The 10385-nt window shown below is 42.0% G+C and overlaps 1 non-coding gene across 1 annotated transcript; it reads right to left on the bottom strand.

The window, feature by feature from the left end:
- Window positions 1-3258: 3258 nt before the first annotated feature.
- Window positions 3259-3365, bottom strand: LOC122676227. The gene has a single exon (XR_006335509.1). It is a non-coding gene; the product is annotated as a U6 spliceosomal RNA (small nuclear RNA).
- Between the last annotated feature and the right edge of the window lie 7020 nt (window positions 3366-10385).

Raw genomic sequence — 10385 nt, 5'->3', positions numbered from 1 at the left:
CCTTGTTAGTCCTCCACACATCAGGCTCCCACCTTCCCAGGAAAATCAGCCTTCTCCATCCTCAGTCTTATGACAGATAGCCAAGGCTCACCGAACGATCTAGGAAAATCTCCAACATAAGAGACACAGAACAAGACAAAAACGAAAAAATAATAATAATAAAATTGAAGGAGCAGAGACTGCAGACAACAGAAGAAAATTTCAAAGAAATAAACTAGTATCCTCTGAAAATGAAGGAAACCTGTTGGACCCATGACACAGGAATAAGGTGCTATCTTAAAGTTTTTCAAAAAGAAAGAAGTAATCAGAGAAAAAGGAAGGGCTTTAGAAAACTAACAGTATAAAAACCAGAATGAAAACTATTTCAAAAGAATCATCAGAAGAGAATTTTAAGGCAACGTCCCATAAAATAAAAGGAAAGAAGGCAAAAATGATAGTAACATTAGGAGGCAAATACAGGCTCCCCAATGTTAGACTAACAGAAGTTCTACAAAGAAATGAGAATAAAGCAAAGGGAGACAATTATTGAATAAATAATAAAAGAATAGTCCCTCAAACTTAAAGAAATGAGTTTCCAAACTGAAGCATCTACTTAATACCTGGGGCTTCCCTAGTGGCTCAGACGGTAAAGCGTCTGCCTGCAGTGCTGGAGACTGGGGTTCCATCCCCGGGTCGAGAAGATCCCCTGGAGAAGGAAATGGCAACCCACTCCAGTACCCTTGTCTGGAAAATCCCATGGATGGAGGAGCCTGGTAGGCTACAGTCCACGGGGTCGCAAAGAGTTTGACACGACTGAGTGACTTCACTTTCTTTATTTCTTACTTAATACCCAGCTTATTGAATTAAAAAAAAAAAAAAAAAAAAAACAACTAAGTTACCTCACTGTACAATTTCAGAACACTTGGAATGAAGAAATGATCCAAAAAGCATGGGGCAGAGGGTGAGGGGGGGCCAGTATAGTTATATGCATAGAAGAGGTAATCAGAACATATTGGAAATCAGAAATCTGCAGAGTAGTAAGGCTGGAGAGATAGATTTCAGAGTCATCATACAGGAATGTGGAAGCAGAGGCAGGTCAGTGGGTGAAAGTTCCCAGGAGGAACATGCACAGTGGCCTCAAAAGTCTTCGGCCAGGCAGCGGCCAGCCTACGCTCGCTACTAAAATAGAGGAGACCACATCAAGCCATATTGAATCCTAAGGCAGAAGGGAAAATCAGTAATATTAATCCTGTCTACAGTATTGAAGAGTGTCTCCCAAAAATATACATCCACTAGAGCCACAGAACATGACCTTATTTGGAAATAGGGTCTTTGTAAACATAATCCGATTAAGAGGAGATCATACTGGATTAGAGTGGGCCCTAAATCCAGTGGCTGGTGTCATTATGAGAAGAGCAAAGACACAGAGACACAGCAGGAAGGAGGTCATGGGAGATGGAGGCACAGTTTGGAGTGGTGCAGCTGCAAACCAAGGAATAAGATTTCGGCAACCACCAGAAGCCAGGGGAGAGGACTGAAGTTTCTCCTGATGTGTCTAACCGCCGGAACTGGGAGACAATACATTCCTGTTAAGCCATCCAGTTTATGGTCTATTGTTACAGCAACCCTAGGAAACTGATATGGCTTTATTTAAATTTTTGACATTTTGTTATGGATTGCTTGGCATACATTTTTATTTTTCAAAATACTACATTAGAATATCTTGACTAATGAGTTTTTGGCATCTCCTTAAATTTTGCCCCGGAAGCAATTAATCCAAGCCCTAGGGCATGTTTTAACTACTTTTATTGAATTACTAACAACCAATCTTCTCAGTCCATCCATTTGCAGAGACATATTCTGTATATCCAAAGAACAAAGAGTAAAAGCAAGCAAGCATGATTTCCAAATGAAATAGTTGATTTCTTCAACAAAGACAATTACATGTTCTCCCCCTCATTGTAGAAATGCAGCCCATCTCTTGGGAGGGACATAGACATTGACAGCGTTGTTTAAAATCAGTAGGCACCGTCTGATCATTCCATCTGCTCCCCCTAGGAAAGAAAAATCATTACATGGCAATTTCAGTAGCCTTGAATCCCACATAGTGAATTTTATTAACACGTTGTATTCACTCTGAGAAAATATTTAAAGGGAAATTCTTTCAAGTTGAAAGTGAGTATGAGAGAGTTGGGTATAGAGTAAGTGGCAGTCTTAGAACATGGCCCCAAGTCTTTTTGACACTCCTTTCATGGAGCAGTGGTGGTGTGCAGGTTTCCTATGGGCCCGCTTTCTCTTCCTTTTTTTTTTTTTTCTTTTAATTGAAGTATAGTTGATTTATGGGCTTCCCTGAAAGCTCAGTTGGTAAAGAATCCGCCTGCAATGCAGGAGACCCCAGTTCAATTCCTGGGTCAGGAAGATCCACTGGAGAAGGGATAGGCTACCCACTCCAGTATTCTTGGGCTTCCCTTGTGGCTCAGCTGGCAAAGAATCCACCTGCAGTGTGGGAGACCTGGGTTTAATCCCTGGATTGGGAAGATCCCCTGGAGAAGGGAACAGTTACCCACTCTAGTATTCTGGCCTGGAGAATTCCATGGACTGTATGGCCCATGAGATCCCAGAGTGGGAGACGAGCTGAGCAACTTTCATTTTCAGTTTAATAGTTGATTTACACTGTTGTGTTAATTTCTGCTGCATAGCAAAATGACTCAGTTATACATATATATGCATTTGTTTTTATGTTCTTTTCCATTATGGTTTATCCTAGGAGAGTGAATATATTAATAGTTCCCTGTCCTATACAGTATTATCTATCCATTCCAATAGATTGCATAATAAACCATTGTAATAGTTTGCATCTACTAACTCCAGACTCCAAGTCCATCCCTTCGTCTCCCCAATCCCCTTGGCAATCACAAGCCTGTTTTTTATGTCTATAATTCTGTTTCTGTTTCATGTTGTTCAGTCGCTAAGTCACGTCCGACTCTTTGGTGACCCCATGAGCTATAGCCACCGGACTCCTCCGTCCATGAGATCTCCCAGACAAGAATATTGGAGTGGGTTGCCATTTCCTTCTCCAGGGGCTCTTCCCGACCCAGGGATTGAACCCACATCTCTGGCATTGCAGGTGGATTCTTTACCGTCAGAGCTGCCAGAGAAGCCCCATAGATAGGTTCATTTGTGTCATATTTTAGATTCCACATATATATGATATCATATGATATTTGTCTTTCTCTTTCTGACTTATTTCACTTAGTATGATAATCTCCAGTTGCAAAAAAAAATACAGAATACTTGACCAATTTGCATGTCTTCCTTGTGTGGGGGCCATGTTAATCTTCTCTGAATTGTTCCGATTTTAGTGTGTGTGCTGCCAAAGACAGCCCTGGGCACACTTCTTGAATCTGGGCAGGCTTATGACTCCTTCAACCAAGAGACTCCTGTGGGCTCCGTTGTGAGGCTGGGTCGTAAAAGGCAACGCGGCGCAGGCATTCAACACTGGAACACTTGATCTTGAAGTCCTGAGCTGCCTTGTTCAAGTCTAACTACCCTGAGGAGAGTAGCTGTAAAGAAGCCAAGCCGCAGAAAGAAGACAAGTGTAGTTACTCCAGCTGACAGCCCCAGGCCCTGAGGCAGCCCAGCCCAAAGGATGAGACCTGAAATCTCAAGGAGGAGAGGTCCACCACCCCTGCAGTACCCAGTCTGACTCCTGACCCACAAAACCTGTGACCCTAGTCAAGTGGTTATTTCAAGATGCTAAAATTAGGTCCGTTTACTATGCAGCAAAAGTAATTGCAACAGAGCAAGAGGGTCAAAGACATATCGATACGAACGGAGAAGTTTATTATCCGAAAATATCCCAATCATCAGCAGAGTGGGAGTTTACAGTACTTTGGAGTAAAAGTTTTCCCAGAATCATCTTGCGTGATCTTTAAACTTGTTTTCTGCTCTAGTTTCGGAGCAATGAAACATGTAAAGCCCATCTCTTGCTCACGCTTTTCTGTTCAAATTCCCTGTTATCTGTGAAAGCCTCTATCTTAGAGGTGCTTCCTAAAGTGGCTCAAATGGTAAAGAATCTGCCTGCAATGCAGGAGATCCAGGTTTGACCCCTAGGTTGCGAAGATCCCCTGGAGAAGGGAATGGCAACCCACTCCTATATTCTTGCCTGGAGAATCCCATGGGCAGAGGAGCCTGGTGGGCTACAGTCTATGAGGTCTTAAAAGAATCAGACACAACTGAGCATGCACACACCCACACCACCCATTTAAAAAAAAAAAAAAAAAAAAGACATGCCAAACTTCTCAGCTCAGGCAAGTGCAGTAAAAACCTACCATGCAGTCAGTCCCCCATCTTAGAAGACAGAAGGATTAAAGTTAGTAAACCTTACTGTCTGAGCCTCAATCTCAAATTTCAACCCACGAATGCAAATGTGAGTACATGCAAATGTCAGTGCATCCTCAGCCTTCCCAATAAGAGAGTCAATTAGCACAACTTCTCAGGTGAGGATGTTATCTCATGTCTATATGTTTCACAGTTCTAGCAGTAAAAATGTCAATACCATTGCTGACATTTCAAAAACTAATATAGTCATTACTTTTGTTTGTATATTATTTATTTATAACAAGTGTTTTATACTTATGTATTTATTTAGCTGCTTTGTGTCTGAGGTTTGGCAGGATCTTGGATCTTCATTGCTTCATGAGGCAGCTTTAGTTGTGGCATGAGGGAGATTTTTTTGTTTTTTGTTTTAGTTGCAGCATGTTGGATGTAGTTCCCTGACCAAGGATGGAACCCACGCCCCCTGCATTGGGAGCTTGGGATCTTAGCCACTGGACCACCAGGGAAGTCCCTTGTTTATATTTTAAAGCCACACCACACATACACACACACAATATTAACTGCCAACAATGCTCCTGCTTTTTTATTTCATCCTTGAAACACAATATCTGGTAAGGAAAATAATAAAGTTCTATAAATATATAACATGCTAGCTAGAATAAGCAAGCTTTGTATTGCTATCATCCTGGGATCCAGTTCTACTTTATGATAAGATATACAAGTTAAAGAGTCACCACCTTGGAATGTAGAATTGGGGTGGGGGACGGGGGGGGTGTGAAATGTAGAACTGTGTTTCTGTAAATTGTAGACTTCACAGTAGACATATAGTATTACACAGATATGAAAATAATAGAATTTATCATTGTTTCTGTTTTCACTACGCAGTTACCAAATGTCACTAAAATGAACAATTATTTATATTTTTCCTCTAGCTTTATTGAGATATAATTGGCATATAATATTATGTAAGTTTAAGGTGCATGCTGTGATGATTTGATACATGGCTATATGGCTAAATGTTTACCATAAGAAGGTAGCTAACACATCCTCCACCTCACATAGTTACCATTTGTTGTTATGCTGAGAACATTTGAGATCCGTTCTCTTACTGAAAAAACTGGATAAGTACATGCAGGAAAATGCAATTTGACCCTCCTCTTACACCACTCAAAAAAACGAACTCAACATGGATTAAAACATAAACATAAGACCTGAAACCATAAAACTCCTAGAAGAAAACACAGGTCCTAGAAGACCTGAAAAGCTCCTTGACACTGGTCCTGGCAGCAGTTTCCCAGACCTAACAGCAAAAGCACAAGGAAGAAAAACAAAAACCAATTGGTAGGCCTACCACAGATTAAAAAGCTTTCACAGCAAAGAAGCAACCAACAAAATGAGAAAGCAGCCTACAGGATGGAAAATATTTGCAAATCATATGTCTGATAAGGGGTCTATTTCCAAAATATAGAAAGAACTCATAAACTTAGCAAAAACACACACACACAAAAACCCTTCTAAAAAGTAGGCAGAATTGAGTAGTTTTCCAAAGACAACACACAAATGGTCACCAGGCACATAAAAAAGCGTGCTCCACACCACTAATCATCAGCAAAATGCAAAGCAAAACCACATGATATCACCTCGTTCCGGTTTAAATGGTGGTGGTTTAGGTGGTTTAGTCACTAAGTTGTGTCCAACTCTCATGACCCCACCAACTGTAGCCCACCAGGCTCCTCTGTCCATGGGATTCTCCAGGCAAGAATACCGGAGTTGGTGGCCATTTCCTTCTCCAGGAATCTTCCCAACCTAGGGATCAAACCCAGGATCAACTGCATTGTAGGCATATTCTTTACCCACTGAGCTACGAGGGAACCCTTTCAAAAAGATAAACCACAACAAGTGTTATCAAAGGGTGTGAAGTAAGGGAATCCTTTTGCACTGATGGGAATGCAAACTGGCGCAGCCACTATTGAAAACAGTATGGAGGGTCCTCAAAAACTTAAAACTAGCATACCCATGATCTTCCACTGTATAGTCATAAGCTATTTGATTTAGGTCATACCTGAATGGTCTAGTGGTTTTCCCCACTTTCTTCAATTTCAGTCTGAATTTGGCAATAAGGAGTTCATGATCTGAGCCACAGTCAGCTCCCTGTCTTGTTTTTGCTGACTCTATAGAGCTTCTCCATCTTTGGCTGCAAAGAATATAATCAATCTGATTTCAGTGTTGACCATCTGGTGATGTCCATGTGTAGAGTCTTCTCTTTTGTTGTTGGAAGAGGGTGTTTGCTATGACCAGTGAGTTCTCTTGGCAGAACTCCTTATTAGCCTTTGCCCTGCTTCATTCTGTACTCCACGGCCAAATTTGCCTGTTACTCCAGATGTTTCTTGACTTCCTACTTTTGCATTTCAGTCTCCTGTAATGAAAAGGACATCTTTTTTGCGTGTTAGTTCTAGAAGGTCTTGTAGGTCTTCATAGAACTGTTCAAGTTCAGCTTGTTCAGTGTTACTGGTCAGGGCATAGACTTGAATTACCGTGATAGTGAATGATCTGCCTTGGAAACAAGCAGAGATCATTCTGTCATTTTTGAGACTGCATCCACGTACTGCATTTCAAATTCTTTTGTTGACTATGATGGCTACTGTATTTCTTCTAAGGGATTCCTGCCCACAGTAAGAGATATAATGGTCATCTGAGTTAAATTCACCTATTCCAGTCCATCTTAGTTCACTGATTCCTAGAATGTCAATGTTCACTCTTGCCATCTCCTGTTTGACCACTTCCAATTTACCTTGATTCATGGACCTAACATTCCAGGTTCCTATGCAATATTGCTCTTTACAGCATTGGACCTTGCTTCTTTCACCAGTCACAGCCACAACTGGGTGTTGTTTTTGCTTTGGCTCCATCTCTTCATTCTTTCTGGAGTTATTTCTCCACTGATCTCCAGTAGCATATTGGGCACCTACTGACCTGGGGAGTTCATCCGTCAGTATCCTGTCTTTGCCTTTTCATGCTATTCATGGGGTTCTCAAGGCAAGAATACTGAAGTGATTTGCCATTCTCTTCTCCAGTGGACCACATTCTGTCAGACCTCTCCACCATGAGCCATCTGTCTTGGGTGGCCCCACACGGCATGGCTTAGTTTCACTGAGTTAGACAAGGCTAACTTGTGATCACAGAGTGTGATCACCATTGGCTAGTTGTCTGTGATTGTGGTTTCAGTCTGCCTGCCCTCTGATGCCCTCTCTCAGTGCCTACCATCTTACTTGGGTTTCTCTTACCTTGGATGTGGGGTATCTCTTCACGGCTGCTCCAGCAAAGCACAGCCACTGCTCCTTACCTTGGACGTGGGGTAGCTCCTCTCGGCCACCGCCCCTAACCTTGGAAGAAAGTGGGGAAAACCACTAGACCATTCAGGTATGACCTAAATCAAATCCCTTATGACTATACAGTGGAAGTGAGAAAAAGATTTAAGGGACTAGATCTGATAGACAGAGTCCCTGATGAACTATGGACGGAGGTTCGTGACATTGTACAGGAGACAGGGATCAAGACCATCCCCAAGAAAAAGAAATGCAAAAAAGCAAAATGGCTGTCTAAGGAGGCCTTACAAATAGCTGAGAAAAGAAGAGAAGTGAAAAGCAGAGGAGAAAAGGAAAAATATACCCACTTGAATGCAGAGTTCCAAAGAATAGCAAGGAGAGATAAGAAAGCCTTCCTCAGTGATCAATGCAAAGAAATAGAGGAAAACAATAGAATGGGAAAGACTAGAGATCTCTTCAAGAAAACTAGAGATACAAGGGAACATTTCAGGCAAAGATGGGTTCTACAAAGGACAGAAATGGTATGGACCTAACAGAAGCAGAAGATATTAAGAAAAGGTGGCAAGAATACACAGAAGAACTGTACAAAAAAGATCTTCACAACCCAGATAATCACAATGGTGTGATCACTCACCTAGAGCCAGACATCCTGGAATATGAAGTCAGGTGGGCATTAGGAAGCATCACTACGAACAAAGCTAGTGGAGGTGATGGAATTCCAGTTGAGCTATTTCAAATCCTGAAAGATGATGCTGTGAAAGTGCTGCACTCAATATGCCAGCAAATTTGGAAAACTCAGCAGTGACCACAGGACTGGAAAAGGTCAGTTCTCATTCCAATTCCAAAGAAAGGCAATGCCAAAGAATGCTCAAACTACCACACAATTGCACTCATCTCGCACACTAGTAAAGTAATGCTCAAAATTCTCCAAGCCAGGCTTCAGCAATATGTGAACCATGAACTTCCAGATGTTCAAGCTGGTTTTAGAAAAGGCAGAGGAACCAGAGATCAAATTGCCAACATCCACTGGATCATCGAAAAAGCAAGAGAGTTCCAGAAAAACATCTATTTCTGCTTTATTGACTATGCCAAAGCCTTTGACTGTGTGGATCACAATAAACTGTGGAAAATTCTGAAAGAGATGGGAATACCAGACCACCTGACCTGCCTCTTGAGAAACCTGTATGCAGGTCAAGAAGCAACAGTTAGAACTGGACATGGAACAACAAACTGGTTCCAAATAGGAAAATGAGTATGTCAAGGTTGTATATTGTCACCCTGCTTATTTAACTTATATGCAGAGTACATCATGAGAAACGCTGGGCTGGAGGAAGCACAAGCTGGAATCAAGATTGCTGGGAGAAATATCAATAACATCAGATATGCAGATGACACTACCCTTATGGCAGAAAGTAAAGAAGAACTAAAGGGCCTCTTGATGAAAGTGAGAGGACAGTGTAAAAGTTGGCTTAAAGCTCAACATTCAGAAAACTAAGATCATGGCATCCGGTCCCATCACTTCATGGCAAATAGATGGGGAAACAGCGGAAACAGTGGCTGACTGTATTTTTCTGGGCTCCAAAATCACTGCAAATGGTGATTGCAGCCATGACATTAAAAGACGCTTACTCCTTGGAAGGAAAGTTATAACCAACCTCGACAGCATATTAAAAAGCAGAGACATCACTTTTGAGAGAGTCATTTCCTAGGCAGGTTGATAAGAAGTCTAGGGGTTCCCAGGGAGAGAGAGGTCTGGGATATTCAAGGAGGAAGAAAGGACAAATTTTTTTACTTTTTTTCCTCTACATTCCTTAGGATTATATAACAATAATGTATCCTGCCTGAGGACAGTCTTTGGATTAAACCCTCTGGCTAATTCTGTTATCTTAAAACATAAATTATGGGAGTAGGTCTGGTCTTTACAAGGATGTATCCTGCCTGAGGACAATCTTTGGATTCAACCTTCTGGCCAACTCTGTTATCTTAAAATGTAAATTATGGGAGTGGGTCTCGTGAGGTCTTTACAACCTCCAGACATTCTTTGGATTCATTGGAGAGTATATAACTCCATGGCTAACACTAGCAAAGGGGGTACTCTTTTGCCCCCTTCTGATGCCTATGTCAGAAGCTTTCTCTATCTCCTTTATACTTTAATAAAACTTTATTACACAAAAGCTCTGAGCGATCCAGCCTTGTCTCTGGCCCCGGATTGAATTCATCTCCTCTGGAGGCCAAGAATCACACGTCTCATCGTTCAGCAACAATCTTTCACTTTGTCAACAAAGGTCCGTCTAGTCAAGGCTATGGTTTTTCCAGTGGTCATGTATGGGTGTGAGAGTTGGACTATAAAGAAAGCTGAGCGCAGAAGAATTGACGCTTTTGAACTGTGGTATTGGGGAAGACTCTTGAGAGTCCCTTGACTGCAAAGAGATCCAACCAGTCCATCCTAAAGGAGATTAGTCCTGGGTGTTCTTTGGAAGGACTGATGCTGAAGCTGAAACTCCAATACTTTGGCCACCTGATGCAAAGAGCTGACTCATTGGAAAAGACCCTGATGCTGGGGCAGATTGAGGGCAGGAGGAGAAGGGGACAACAGAAGATGAGATGGTTGGATGGCATCACCGACTCAATGGACATGGGTTTGGGTGGACTCCGGGAGTTGTTGATGGACAGGGAGGCATGGCGTGCTGCGGTTCATGGGGTCACAAAGCGTCGGACACGACTGAGCAACTGAACTGAACT

The sequence above is a fragment of the Cervus elaphus genome, chromosome 19 (genome assembly GCF_910594005.1).
Source record: "Cervus elaphus chromosome 19, mCerEla1.1, whole genome shotgun sequence".
Classification (NCBI taxonomy): domain Eukaryota; kingdom Metazoa; phylum Chordata; class Mammalia; order Artiodactyla; family Cervidae; genus Cervus; species Cervus elaphus.
This window is presented reverse-complemented; position numbering and strand designations above follow the sequence as displayed.